The sequence below is a fragment of the Chanos chanos genome, chromosome 4 (assembly GCF_902362185.1).
Source record: "Chanos chanos chromosome 4, fChaCha1.1, whole genome shotgun sequence".
NCBI classification, from domain to species: Eukaryota; Metazoa; Chordata; class Actinopteri; order Gonorynchiformes; family Chanidae; genus Chanos; species Chanos chanos.
The window spans coordinates 38,969,307-38,984,338 of record NC_044498.1 but is presented as its reverse complement, the minus strand read 5'-3'; positions in this window follow the sequence as shown (position 1 = coordinate 38,984,338).

Here is a 15,032-nt window from a genome sequence, read left to right as displayed (position 1 = left end):
ACATTGCAACGTAAGTCGCTGATCCAGACCATAACTTTTAATGACTTGCTCTATGCCTTGCATATAAAGACGCAATAAAGAGAACTGAATGTGTCCCTCAGCAAATTTTCAAGTTTGTGTCTCAAGCAAAATACTTAAAAATGCCTTTTTTGACATGGACACTTTTGCGAATGTTCCATGTGTGTCCTCGAAAAATGTACAAATGAAGAAAGAACAAGACAAGCTTGGGACAATAGAGGTTATTCCAGGAACCCAGCATAGAGTATATACTGAAAACTGGATGAGGGCCATGGAGCTGTTTTCATAATCAAATATAGCAAAACAATTTTATAGCATATAGCATAGCATAATCAAATATAGCATAACAATTTTATGATTCATTTGGAGCTGAGGGGAAAATGAGAGGAGACAGAGAGAGAGAGAGAGAGAGAGAAAGAGAGAGGGGGGGGGGAAAGAGAGAGAGAGAAGTGCATGAAAAAGACACAGCAAAGTGACTTAACACCAGACTCCACCGCTTTAATAAATTAAATAAGAGAATTACATGCATGCCGACCTTTCTCTTAATTACAGATTTCAAAACATTAATTAGATACTCACATTCTGGCAGCTCACTGAAAAGAAAGAGTGAAAGAGAATTGAGACCTCTCTATCACATCTATTACAAATAACATGGATATTATTTAACCAGTGATCTCTTTAAATGAAATAAGGATTCAAATTCAGAGAACCATACAATTATAAGCTTTTCACTTGCACATTCTTCCCCAGCCTGCTAACCCCTACAGAAAACCAGCAAGACATATTGTGCCGGCCACAAAGGTGGAATTGATTAAAGCATGAAGTGCCCAAGCTGAGGAGGTTTGTTTTATGACTGTGCACGCGTATCCTAGCAACCTGACCACTTACTGGGATAGTATAGTACAATACTCAAGTGGTTAAGCCTAGGAATGGTAGACTGTTTTGTTATATCACCATGTCAGGGTTAAGAATCAGTGGCTTACAGTAAATGGACGGAACAAGCCACAATGTGAAAAAAAAATCTTGTCTTTTATATACCCTCTTTGAAGACCTAGCACCACCATGTACTACCAATATAACAATTGTCTCCACTCATACATTGTTTCCAGACCAGACAGGTGCATCTGGGCTACTACGGCAAAGAGTTCCCTGTCTCTAAAGCAACTGAAACATTCACTGCCAGTTTTTAAACCCTCTCTTTGTAACGAGTTGTTGCTGGAGGAATTCCCTGTTATGACGGGGTTATGGTGTGGACTGAATGGGGTGGAGAAGAAGACTGTGTTTAAAGAGAAGCCCGAGGGGAAGGATTTGAGCCAGCAGTTCAGGTCTGCTCAGTTCTTTAAAGACAAAGACAGAACTATGGAGGACCCTAAGCACCTAAAACATGCTCAGTGGAGTAAAACACAAAAGAATAAGGGGGATATCGGGGAAGTTAGTTATGAGTGTTCATTTAAAAGTTTGCTGCCGCTTTTTCTTTCCCCTAAAGTGCGTGTGGATGTTCCAGGCCTACAGTTCACCTCTCAACAAACTTGCCTGGGGAGTCCTGCTGAGGCGAAAGCTCATGTTTTAAATATGATACATTTCTGTTGCTAGTGTTTTACCCTCAGCTATAATTAAATTCTTAATTATGGAGCCGCATTGGAGGGAACACCAGGGTTTCAGATTCAATTTTAGGCCTCTAAAATCGTCCCGAGAGTCCAGGGGAGATTAGGAGGAGATGGGAGTGGAATAAAGGGAACGGTAAGAAAAAGAGAAATAGAGGTCCATCCACAGCAGGCAGCGGTCCTCTAGCTACAGCTGCCGAGAGGCCATCTCTATTGGTTATGTCCTAATCAAATTTCCTGTGAGAGGATTTTCTCCCCTACTCTCTCCATTAACACCATCCAGCTACAGACAAATTACTCAACACATGTCAATTATTAACTTCTGTAAATGCCCGAAGAACATCTGAGTTTTGGTAACCAGAAATCTACCCACTGGCCTAACGTATAAATGGCCACCAGTCATTTGCGAATGCAAAAGGTGTAAATATGCTTTTAATTTGGAACAATGCAATCAGGCGTATCATTCAGAAGCCCCACCCTCCCCCCCCCGCTGATCCCATACAAAAAACAGATCAGAAAGGGGACAGGTGGCGGCTGACTAGAGCGGGTCAGTGGGTCCTCCTGAAGAAACAAAAGACAAGATGAGTGTTCTGGACAGCTGCTGCCCCACTCTGATCTAGCCTGACTTAAAACATACACACAAAGGAGAAAGAGAAAATGCTCCCCACAACAATAACAATAAAAAATAGCGTTCAATGATAATTGAAAACAACAATAACACGAGTCTATCAAAGCAAGCAAAAGTGAAAGAGCAGGGGGTTGCTCTGCTCAGGTGTGGACAGTAGTGCTGGCAGCGTGCATGGAGAGAGATAGAGCCCATCAAGGCAAAACACACATGCACACATACACACCTCCATATATATAGTGGTTCTTACCTATTGTCTCCCATTCAATTATGTTGTCACCAATCACGGAAACCCCAAACAACACACTGGAGAGAGAGAGGGAGAGAGGGAGAGGGAGAGAGAAAGAGACAAGAGCGAAAAAAAAAAAAAAACGATACAGAATGTGCAGGGGCATGTAACGCTTCTTGTTTGACCTCTCTCATCATAGTTCTTTTGAAAAAAGCTGAACTACAAATGTGCTTTCTTTCTTTCTTTCTTTCTTTCTTTTTTTTTCATTGCAGCGCACTGTGAGAGGACACCGCAGTATATGAGTCATTGTTCTCCAGACCCTGATCTGCAGTGTTTCATTCAGACATGTTGGCAGAGCAAGCAGTTCCCAATCTCAGAGGGTTCTCGATGACTGGCCTCTTTCAGAGTCTGACTGGGGCACTTTAGGAGTGAAGATGACACTAATGCGGAGCGGGGAAGCTCAGAGGTGCACTGCGGATTTGCTGGAATTCTTTGATGTGTCAGCAGTACATCGGCAGTACACCACCATGAGGTATTGAAATGCAGTGCAGGCCAGGGTGGCTGTGAGTAAAGGATTGCCAAAGGCTAATTGAATGTGTTATGTTCTGCACTGTTTTCCAGCTCACTCCCGAGGAATATCACAGAGATAATGTTCTTGGTGTACATATGTGTGCGTGTGTGTGTGTGTGTGTGTGTGTGTGTCTGTGTGTGTGTCTGTGTGTTCGTATTTGGAATGTAGATGCATAAATCCTCCTACTCTTTCTATGAGTCACTCAATATCAAAGAAATGATCACATCACAGAAATGAAGCATAGAGTGTGTATGTGTGTGTGTGTGTGCGTGTGTGTGTGTGTGTGTGTGTGTGTGTGTGCGCGTGTGTGTCTCTATTTTTGTTTTTTCCTCACGTCTCTTTCTTTCATCCTTCCATTTCTGAGGAATCCTCTATTTATTCTTTAGTCCTCTGCACAGGCTTGACTTCGTATTCCAGGTCAGGTCTCCTGTGATCTCCCGCATTCTGTTGACCAGAAGGTGTTGACCAGAACTTTTACTCATAGTCCGGCATTCCTCTGGCAAAAAAAAGAGCTCTGCTGATCTGGAAGTAAAGAGTTCATATCCCAGTAGGAACCGATACATTTTGTAGCTGTAAGGGCCTTCAGAGTGGGCCAGGGAGAGTGTTGTCTGCATGTGTGCGTGTGTGTGTGTGTGTGTGTGTGTATGTGTGTGTGTGTGTGTGTGTGTGTGTGTGTGTGTGTGTGTGTGTGCGTGTGTGTGTGTTTGTGGGGGGGCCTGTTGTCTGACTATGTAGATCAGCCGGGTCCAAACACACTTTTGAAGGCTTTAGCATGAGGGCAGCACATGGAGCTCCTTGAGCCTCAGGGGCTGTCTGCATCGGGGAAAATCAAAGTTCTCTGTCATGAACTTAGCATCGTCATAGCCTCTGTGTCATAATGAGTCTAATGGTGCCAAAAAATGCTCTGACCTACTTACTGACACACAGAGACTTTGAGTGAGTGCCTAGTCCCAGTTTAAAGGCAAAATTCATCAATTTTTAATGTTTCTGTTGTGTTCTTAGCCTATAAAGCAACTCTGTGGATGGGATTCTGACGCATTCTAGATGCATTGATCGCCAAGTTTGGCTAGAAACAATGGGTCAATATGAGGCTACAGTCTAGTTTGTCAAAATCTCAGTCTCATTACTTCCATTGTTTTAAACCATGAAGGTGCTTATGTTAACATTTTGAAGGTCAACTATCGTAGCCAGTGGAGAGCATCATATCCCCACCAGGAGAGCTGCTCTATAATGTGGGAACACAACAGTGAAAAGTAAAACTAAAACTAAAAATAAAATGACCAAACCTGAACCTCTTTAACCTCACAATAAACATAACTGATAAGGGAGATGAACACAACAGGCACAGCAGCAGAAGATAATGATCATGACGCCAGATGATTCAGCATTTACTTCACGCCCCGGTGATCATTAATATATCAGATGTGCCTAACCAATCAGATGATTAAAGCCATCAAAACAGCTGCCTTACGCAATCATATTAACTCAATCATAATGAAGCGTCCCCAGATTTATTAGCTTGGGTCACAACCAATTAAGAAAGGACACTGAATGGATGCTAGACAAACAGTGCAAACTACAATATGTTATAAGCATGAATAATCTCTATGAAACAACTTAGCTTCAGATTACATTGACTTTACATTTCTTCATTTAGCAGATGCTGATTTGAAGTGCTTTCATGTGCCTTATAACCTTAAAAATGCTAGAGTATTCAGTTATTGTTTGTTTGTTTGTTTGTTTGTTTTTTTGATGAATTGAATTTCACACGTCTGAGACGAATAAAATGTGCAAAATGTGAGGTGCTGGATGTTTATTGCAAGAATTTTTTTTATAAATATCATTTGGAGTTTGTTTCTCCACAATACGTCTGAGGTTGCCTTTACTGATGTTGTATTTGTTGCATGCGTACTGGACGCTGTTCTAGACTATCACAATTTTAATGTTTGATTTTGCCATGTTCTGCCAGCTCCCATTGTACACAGATAAAACATATCAGAAAGAGCAAGTCTTGTGATGATATTAGGACTCTAACTATATTTGATTATTAATCCTAAAACTGAGATTTAAAATCTTTCTTTTTCTGACCCAACAAACCTAAGACTATTTCTGTGCTATGTGGTTGTGAATTAACAAAAAAAAAAAGTTCATAAAAAATTATGTTCTGGGCTTTTAGTGCCATGTGAATGGCATGTTTTTCTCGTTTCCTGTGGATTTTGAGAACCACTCAGGTTTAATGGTATACTGAGAGCTTTACTGGAGCTCTACTTTTATAATTTTAAAACCAAGAGTGCTTCCTTGGACACACCAAAAAGCTCTCTCTACAAAAAAACAATGGTGAATTTTGAAGCCTTGTTTTCAAAGGATTTCAATATCATGTGAGGATTGCTAATGGTATCACATCTACCGTTGAGCTTCTCCCCATAGATCACTCACAATTATTTCAAATCATGACCAATACAGATATTCTAATGCATTATTTAGACATTTCAGGACTCAAACATTATATATCCTTCAGCCATTACTCTATGGTTCTTATTTTTGCAAAAAGATGATATCTTTAAACTAAATTTTGACCTTAACTACTGATAACATTGTGTGAGAAAGAACACTGACTGAAAGTGTCGCTAATGACATCTCATTCTAATACAGATGCAGTCTCTAATGCGACAGGCTAAATCGGTCCACTGCAGCCAAAAAACCCTCCATATTTGGGCATTACCCACGTCCGTGCACTTATTGAACTATATTTCCAGGGCCTTCTCAACTCTTAGGGGCTGTCTTGCGGCGGATTATAGCAACTCTCAGATAAGACAGGATTGAAGTTTTTCTCACATTTTTTTTTCTTTCTCCTTTTTCCCTCTTTTTACTTCCCCTCGTTCTTACCTCCCTGTGAGGGTGTGAGAAAAGCATTAGTCAGCGCTGCACCATTTTAATGGGAGATAAAATAACAATGAGGGAATTAAAGAAAACCATAGTTCATTGTCTTGCTGTACGGCACATGTCATACTTATTCTGTTCTTGTGTGTCGTCCTTTTAAATTACAAGCACTTAAACTGCATTGCTCGGGTGATTATTAGGAGCAACAAGCATATTTCATGAAGCTCATAAGATTATATAAGCTAATTAAAATTCACCTGTGGGACCAGTGAGAGGTGCTCCTCAGTAAAGCACTGTATAACAGCACAAAGGTTCTCTCTGCATCTTAGATTCACAGGTCTAATCTCAGCTGTGCTGCAAGACCTGACTGTGGAGTCCACAGGTACACTGCTGGTACACTTGGGCAGGTGAGCCCTTGGTCTGCCCCAAGACATAAAATTTACATTTTTCAGTTGAATAATAATTGTGTGAACTCTCCGTTATCAAAACATAGATCACCTGAAGGACAGAAGCTTCATTAGAAGTCCCACAGTGAAGGCTGAATGAAAAGTAAACACCTGAAATAGCTACTTCAGTAATGGCTTTCCACTGTATGTGTTCAGTTTTGTTAGCTTTATTGGATAAATCACATTATATTTATTTTGCCATTACATAGTTAATGACATAACAAACAGTATAATAACTGATAACATAGTAAGTTTAATATTAAACATCCTATTAGTTGATATAAAATCATTGACAACTGAATGTTACTGGGAAGACTATACTTCTGATTCATAAACATAATTAGCCACCCCAACAAGTATTTTTATCCTTTATTTGGCCCTACAGGACATTTGAATACAAGTTGGTTAATGTTTTTGCTATCAGTAATTTCTTTTATTGCAAAAAAAAACTACATGTCTGTACTCTTCCTATCATTCATTTATAGCTCCTAAAATGAGTGCCTTTTCAGGTTCTAGTTCAGGAATCTGAGGGATTTTTAGAAGTTCTGTTCTATGCAAAATAGCTGCCAAACCTTGAGACAGCTCAGAGACAAGGTTGCTCCATAGGTTGACACACTGTCTGGTTGATCTCATTGAATGGTTTATAATAAGATGTCAAATTTCAGACAGGGAGAGTTTTCCTGCATTCAGATCGAAAATCTCTCAGCTTAAGATTCTCTGCTCGCGGACACTGACATGATAAATGTCTAAACAAAAGGAGATCAGAACAACTTAATGTGTTTTTGAAATTCAGTTCTCAGGTTAATGAAATCTGTGCCCATTTTTCTGTATGAAGTATTTTTTCATACAAGGAGCTTTCTTTCTTTCTTTCTTTCTTTCTTTCTTTCTTTCTGTCTGTCTGTCTTTCCCTCTCTCTCTCTCTGTCTCACACACAAACACACACACACACACACACACACACAAACACACAAACGTAAACTGGATGAAATGGGTGTGTCTGCTAAGCCCCAGATGGATGTTTTAAAAGTGGGTCATTTAAAGGCTGCCAAAAACTCCCAAGCAATTCTTTTAACTTTGAAATCTTGTAGCAGCTTACATTTTGGACTGTAGAAAAATGTTTTACATTCTACCGCATTTCATCATGCTGCTTCTTTAAGATTAAATATATCACCACCCACTAAATTAATTTCTCTGAACTGATCTTACGATTTACAAAACTGTCTTAAAGAGTGGGTGGGTATCAGTTTTTACGGGGATAACACTTTCACAGAATCTTGATTAACTGTACTAAATACAAGCAACCTTGTTATAAAATCGGTTTATGGATTAATGGTGTTACATTTATTTCTTACTACCAACCTGTCCAATGTGTATGGGTAAAAATGTTCAGATCCTGAGTGTTTTTTTTCATCCTTTTTAATTCCTTCTGAAGCAGTCTGAAAAAAAATGAGCACTCTAAGAAATTACTGTAAAAATACAGCCAAATTCTAACAGTGATGTACTGTTTTTCAAAAATGCCGTGAAAGTCTGATGCTGTCTTGGAGCCAAAAAGAAGGCTGACTGCTAACAGCAGGTTACTGTAAAATTTGATAGTACAATGCAGTATTTTTCCTTTACAGTGGTAGAGCAGTGAGCCACATGCAGCGATCGACTTTTCATCCTCCTTTCTAGAAACCAACAAAAATATCCTTAACATCATACTGAGAAATTAACATCACATTAGTGAATCTGGCTACCCAATTTGTGAGATAGGTCTATACTTTATGCTAACTAAAACGAGGCTTAACTTCGTGTCCGATTTGCAGCGTGAGCTGACCGTTGTGTTCTGAGCAGAGCAGTGGTGTGCAGTTTGCAAACGAGTCATTCGTACTGGCTCACCAGCACAACTGAGTTGTTCTTTTTTTCCAATTCAGCTGCTCCCAGTCAACTGAATGCAAGCGGTCGGAAACCTATGGTATCACTATGCAGTGTGCACAGCAAATGGAGTAATAACAATCAATAAAGAGCAAGGAAGTGTGGACTAATGTGCCACCCCCCAAAAAAAGGTCGCAGTAACATCTGCCTCTTCAGACAATAGACTAATTATCTTACTAAACTGACAAGTGTTTACATTTACCCCGGTAAAGTAATTATTTTTAATCTTTGTATTACAAACAAAAGGATCTGAATTGAGTTAAACCGCTCTGGTGTCTCAACCATCAACCTTCTGTGGCTCCATAGCCAGGAAGCTCTAGTTCGAAAGCACAAATTCGAACTCGGTCTGCTTGAGTTTGAAAACCCAACTTTTAAAGCTTGCGTTCAAACTCGGACAGCTGGAGTTCGAAATCACGAGTGCAAACTCAGACAGCTTGAGTTTGAAAGCTCAAGTTCGGCAGTTCATGCAGTAGACGAGTCTATCCGAACTCGTAACTCAGTCCGCGTTCGATGGTTCATGCAGCAGAGCAAATGATTCTACTCGAAGACACCCGAAGACTTAACTCATGTTCTGGGTTGTTTTGTTGATTCGGTGGACACACCATTCCAGTATCCCATAAGGTCTAGCTAGCAGACACTTGTAGCGCCCCCTTGCTGTACTGGCATTAACTGAGGGAGCTACCCTGAGTTCTTTTATCAGACAATATATTATCATCTCCTTTAACTATCTTCATCTTTTAGGGTTTTGGATCCCCAAGCACATGTTTTGAACCACAGCTGCCAGTGTTTTACTGTAAACCTCAAATTCTATTGTACAGTACTGTAATAACTAAAACAGTACTTCACTGCTGAAATAAATTATGGTAGTGACACTGTAAAAACACAGGACAGTACTGGCAACCACAATTACCAGTACTTCACTGTAGTTTTACAGGATGATTTCTTAGAGTGAAGTAATTTACTTTGTATAGCTTGTATGAAGCATGAAACTATATGATGATGTGACCGCATCATGCTTCAGTATTCTTTTCCATAGTCATTTTTGATATTGCCATGTTGTTGAGGATGAAGTAAGACAATAGGATAGATTATCAAAGTATTCTGAGTTATTATACCCTAAAGCCTGCTCATTAAAGTTTACACTGATGTCACAGGATTTCTAGAACCCTCTACAGTGGAAAGATAATGTAGTGCCTGGAATCTCTCATTAAAATATGAAATATGACTTTAACTCTAACAGTAGAGGACACATCTCTGCATCTCCAGTATGCCCTTCACACTTACTTGGGGCCAGAATAAATATCCACTTCTCTCTCCCTCTCTCTCTCTCTCTCTCTCTCTCTCTCTCTCTCTCTTTCCTGGCTATACTTCCCACCATTCACTGCTGTTCTTTACTGGAGTCTATCCACGTCTTCCATGCCAATTCTGCTGGCCACACACTGCTGTCACTTGCCAGAGTCCATGCCAAGGCAGTCTCCACAGGCTAACACGGTGACACCAACTATGTGACTGGCCATGTCCTTTCCACTTAGCGCCCTTCTCACTGGACAGGCCTAATTAGGTCACTCTCTGTGGGGTGTTAACTCAGTTGCTTCTGTGCTTTCCCTCCTGCATTTAAGCAGCGTGTTTTATAAAACACTCTGGGTATTGCTTTGAAGTTATAATAGACCATGTGTAGTAACCAGTGGCTTCATAGCATCATTTGACATTCTGCTGAAATGTATGTTGTATATGTAATATAAAATGTACTCCTCAGTTTGAAAACCACTTTTTAATATTTATTAATGGTCTAAGCAAGTATACATAAGCACTAGTGTGAGAATCATTTTGGCTTTGGCATGAAATATGTTTATTACTCTGCTTTTAATAGAGCTTAACTAACTTTTTAAAAAAAAAAAAAATGCCTAAAACTTGGTTTAAGTGTACAGTTTGTGTGTCATTTCAGCTATCACATCCAAATACCACCAGCACTGTCAATCTCTAAGTCCAACTCTGTAGAGAAATTATGCAAATTTGACTTTGAGACACTTTTGCAGAGTCAAGTCCAGCTCTGGTGTGTTGCAGAGATTTGTCGACGCCTTGAGGGTCAGTGCTCTTGCAGAGATGCTAAGTTATTCTCACTGATGCTCTGTTGGAATCTAAATGATGATTTTCATTTCTCACACTATTGTTAGGAGTCATGCATATTGCTGTGGTATAATTGAATTGTTCACATCCCCCAAATGAATTCAATCCGACAATGTTTAATGTGAGATCCATGGCAAAAATACCATTTGCATATCAAACGTACTGTAATTTCAACTCCAGGGACACCAACATTTCTACATTCACTTGTTATTTTCTTGTTTGTTTGTTTGTGTATTATTACCCAGGCTATTATAATTTGACTCTAAGTGTGAGTGCATAAGAAATAGTATTGCTAATGAGATCTCTCTCTAGTTTCGGCTGAACTTTAGGTGCTGACGTGTGGCTTTAAGTAAAACCAATATGCCCAGAGCAATGGAAGGGTAACTTCTCCCCTTCGCCTATTTTCATCTGACCTTTGTCAAACACTCAGGCTGAATATGTTCTTCTTATTGTTAGAGGCCTTTGAAAATAATTGAACGCAAAAAATATGGAGTTTTTTTCATCTGTATGAATAACAGAATAGACTTTCTGTTCTCTCTCTTTCGCCCTCTCTCTGTCTCTCTCTCACACACACACACACACAAGCATGCACACACAAACACCTAGGCATAGATACAAGCACAATTACAAAGAAACGCATGGAAATTCTGTTCATAGTCAAATATTTTATTCTCCTCTGTTCCAGTCCTATCAAAAGATTCTTATTAAGCTCTAAACTAAATAAATTCTGTCTGTCTTCATATTCCTAAAACGCAACTTTATTATGTCTGACAACAGCTTGACTGCCTCTAACCAGCACTGCTGGCTGTAATAAATAATTAAGGGTTTAATCTGTGATATTTCCAAAGGTCAGACATACAACAAAGACACAAAAAATGCCAGCCATCTCTTTGCACCTACTTCAACAAATCAGTCCAAGCAATTTCTTTGTTACTATTGCTACATCCAGACAAGGATGGAAAGGAAGATTTCAGTCAAAGCCCATTGACCTCCCATGTAACCTGGAAAGCTTCAAAGATAGAAATGGTGCGAATCAAGCCTCAAAGACCTAAGCAATCTGTGACCAAAAAGGCAAGTTAAGCTCAGATAAAGGTTAAGGAGCAGAGGTCACAGAGACTCATATGCATAAGGAAAGCAGCCAATGCATTATTGAAATCTACTTGAATATAAATATGGGTTGGGTCAGCACCGCCCTTGATTAGTCTCCTTGATGCATTATCTATATGGCTGTCTCTCATCCTGCTAATCTCCAGAGAAGGGCAAATCTAGCTGAAGTCATTCTTTTCGCCATCATCCACTGAACTAAACTGCTTTTTTGCAGTGAGTAGATAAGATTTTTTTTCTTCAGTTAAGGCACCAGTGAGAAAAAGAAAAAAATCTATATATTTATTTTTTTAGTAAATAAGGAAAGCAATTACTCTTTCTAAATATTATCTGTGTAATTAATCTGTAGTCATGAAATGTAAAAATGAAATTCTGGATAAAATTCAAATGGAATTGTTCCATATGAAAATGTTATCATATTGTCATGAAATTTGAACGTCAATATGTCTAGGTATTGAAAGAGTAAAGAGTAAAATGACTATGTTTCAGTTATATAACTGCATCTTTGCTGGGAGAAAAGCATGTTGAAGAGAAATCTATCTGACTTAGCCTCACCAGTCAGTTCCCTCATTTCTGTCTTTTGTTGCACAGTGAATTTTCCAGAAGTAGAGGGTTTTATCTTGTCTTGCAGAACTGTCTGGGAACCCACTGACGAGAAAGTTTCTTCTTTCTCTCTCTCACACATTCTTCTCCTCTTCTTTTACTTTGTTCTCATTTTCACTTTATGAGAGGTCTGAAACAACTCGCAGGTTTAGACATGCTGCTAAAAGTGTTTATTTAGGAGAAAGACGGTTCCCTCTGCATTCCCTGATATACCCAACTGTCAAAAGTATCATTTTACCAAGGTTGATGCTATACAAGCCCATAATACATTTCAAGTAAAATTGCTTTGTTAATTATAAAAGGGCGGGGGGGGGGGGATAGCATTACAACAAATAAAACAGAGGCCTGAACTGTTAAAATTTTAAAGAGACACTGACACTCTGTGTCCTTTGGAGATACATTTTTATTTATAAGGAATCACTGTAACATTCAAACAACGACAGCAATTAAACCAATCTAGATCTGAAAAACACCTATTGTCTGTCTCTTCCCTGCTCTCCCCTGAGACATTTCTTAAACACTCTATCAAGGCATTCATTAGTCTTTAAAAACAGTGCTCTAAAAACAGACCACGTTTCCTCATGATATTTTCAGAATCGGTGCGTGTGTGTGTGTGTGTGTGTGCATGTGTGTGTGTGTGGTATGTGTGTGTGGTATGTGTGTGCGAGTGTGCATTTATGTGTCACTGATGCCTTTTCCATTGTCACGCCCTCCCAGCAGCCCTTGTGTTTGTTTGTGGCAGGGTTGATTGTGGCGCCCTCTCTTTTAACCTCTGCGCTCTGTTCTGCTTTGAGTTAGTGTCAGAGCCTGTCTCCTGGGCTGCCCCAACCTTCACAGTTTTCATTAAACATTCATGAACTTCAGTGTTGAGTCTAAATGCAGAAAGGTCACCAAAGAATGATAACTTCAGACTATTATTGTTGACTGAGCACATAAACCCAGAATGCTACATTTTTTTTATGTCAGAAATATATAAACATTCCCAACAGACCAGCTGCTGCTGCCACTAAACACATTGCTGTCAACAGACGGTAATAAAAACAGAAAATCATTGCTGGTATATCTACGTTATCTGGATTTGAATGCATGAGATGTACACAGTATGTTTTCTGCAAGTGTAATGGAAAAATGACAGTTCATTTCATTTCTCAGCTGTGTCTAGAATTCAATTTCAGTCAGATTTCTATTCCTGTATATGTTTTTTCTTTTTTTTTTTTTTTTCTGGTCCAGCTTGGCAAATTCACGTCACAGTCTGATTGGTTTAAGCCTGAGCCTAATACAATCTTGGGCTGATGTCTAGGAGTAACATGTATAGGATTTCTATGAGTGAGAGTACTCATTTATAATCAATTTTTGCCACTCATAATTCTACACACTATCACTATGTGTATTGAGGGGAGCCGATCAGCACTTAGTACTCTGAAACACTTGCTAAATATTGATTGTGATCTTTTACTCAGATAGCTCTTACTTATAGTTTGGAGGCCATGCATTTGTTATATGCTGCATCACTGACTGCCTTGTCCTATGACATAGTTTTATATGCAGAGTAAGCTTATTTCTTTGGTTTTTTGCGACATCATATCCACACCACCTCTTAAACCTCTAGGTTCTCAAGTAACTTAAGCAGGCAGGAAAACCACGTCTTCACGGTAGCCTGAAGCTACAGAACAAACCTAATCTAAGGAATGATTCGTTCAATAAATTATACTCACCTTGGAAACTCCACCTCCTCTCCCAGAGTATGTCACTTGAACACAAAGAGGCGTACTGACAGAGGGTCAGAGAGCGAGTGAAATGGCCTCACCTCTAATTATTGGCTAAGAGAAGTGGAACTTGCTTTTGTATTGACGATCCCATGGTGTTCCCACTCTCGTCTCGGTTGGTTAATTATTAAGAAGCGTAGCGGTGCAGTGTGGCTAGGTTATGGATTCCAGAAGTGAGAGCAGCGTTGCAGGCATTGTCCCTAGCACCAGGCAAGGACAGCCAGCCAAACAAGTCCAATTACACACCTGCTGGACAGCCGCTGGATCCAGGGGGATATCATGCCTACATGAGCCAGATAATTACCGTTCTGTGTTTTTTTTTTTTTTTCTTTTTTAGTTTTTAGTAAGTATTATGGAAATGAGAATTTGGAGGACTTTCAAAGGCATTCAGATTAAGCTGTATGAATCTATGGCTGCTGCTTCAAGGGTAGAAATGACTTCAGGAGACATCCAGCCAACCATTTAAATAATCCTTTCCTTTGAGTGGCGAGTTTGCCCATTAAAAAGCCATTATAAGAATATAAAAGCTGTTGCCTTTTTTGATGACATATGCTCAAGTGTTTGGTCATGTTCTGGCTTGATGTGAGTTAAAAATTATAACCATAATTATACTTGCATGAAAAGCCTTTTATTTCATTATTGCATCAGACATGCCCCACTGACTGCGAGCTAAAGGTTGTTATTCACTCAGCCATGATTCAGTTTGTTGTAAACATTCAGTTGAATAAACAGAAGTTCTTATACCTTATGTGTTCCACAATGTGTACATGCAGTGAAGGAAAAAAAAAAAACATATAAAAAAGACATTTAAACAGTTCACATTAGCACCGCCATTATCTGTTATTCACTAAGCTAAAATAGCTCCTCTCCTGTGGGAGAATGTGGTCTTTTCTAATTCATTGGAAAATGCAGCCCTGCACTCTGTTCTATTCATTTCCATGGTGTTATTTCCCAAAGGAGATGTCCAAGGGGATTCAGGACAGCCTCAAACAAACTGAGGTCAAATGCATTCATGCAGTGAGTGGAGCAAGGACCATTTTCCATTACATGTTTCATGATGGTCCATGTTATGACTGTCATTATCAGAAATGACATTGTTTTTGTCAGTGACGAGGTCTTACAATTCAAAGCTCTTTGAAATCCTT